The sequence below is a fragment of the Octopus sinensis genome, linkage group LG15 (assembly GCF_006345805.1).
Source record: "Octopus sinensis linkage group LG15, ASM634580v1, whole genome shotgun sequence".
In the NCBI taxonomy this organism is placed as follows: domain Eukaryota; kingdom Metazoa; phylum Mollusca; class Cephalopoda; order Octopoda; family Octopodidae; genus Octopus; species Octopus sinensis.
The window spans coordinates 58,123,631-58,124,297 of record NC_043011.1 but is presented as its reverse complement, the minus strand read 5'-3'; positions in this window follow the sequence as shown (position 1 = coordinate 58,124,297).

The window sequence follows — 667 nt, the reverse complement described above, 5'->3', positions numbered from 1 at the left end:
AATTTCACGAGCAGGCTGTTCCGTTGATTCGGATCAACCGGAACCCTCATCGTCGTAACCGACGGAGTGCTTCCATCCATAAGAATAGTGCATGTATGTATAGTTCCTGATGCCCAATGCTCATATTCTCTACACATTCATCTTTATGACCAGTCATCACGTCCTCTTCCAGGCTAATCTTCTCCTAACCACTTCAATTACACATTTCATCAATCACGATACTTATGCATCGTTTCTAGTCATATCAATCATCACTCGTATGCACGACTTTATTCTGCTGCAAATAGTGATAGCCAGACATAAATATATACAAGTGTACATATATATATATATATATATATATATATATATATATAATATATATATATAGATATATATATATATATATATATATAATTATTTGAAGGAATATTATTCCTAACTTACAGGGAAAAATTCAATTTAGAAATACTAAATCAAATTACACAAAATGTAATATATATATATATAATATATATATATATTATATATATATATATATGAATTAGAAAAAAACACCTTTAATCATCGGAATATTATTATTATTATTTTAATATTCTATTATATTAATTTTCTAGATGGCGTAATTTAATTGTTCATTTTGAAATGATAAAAGGTGGTTTTTCTAATTTATACATATATATATATA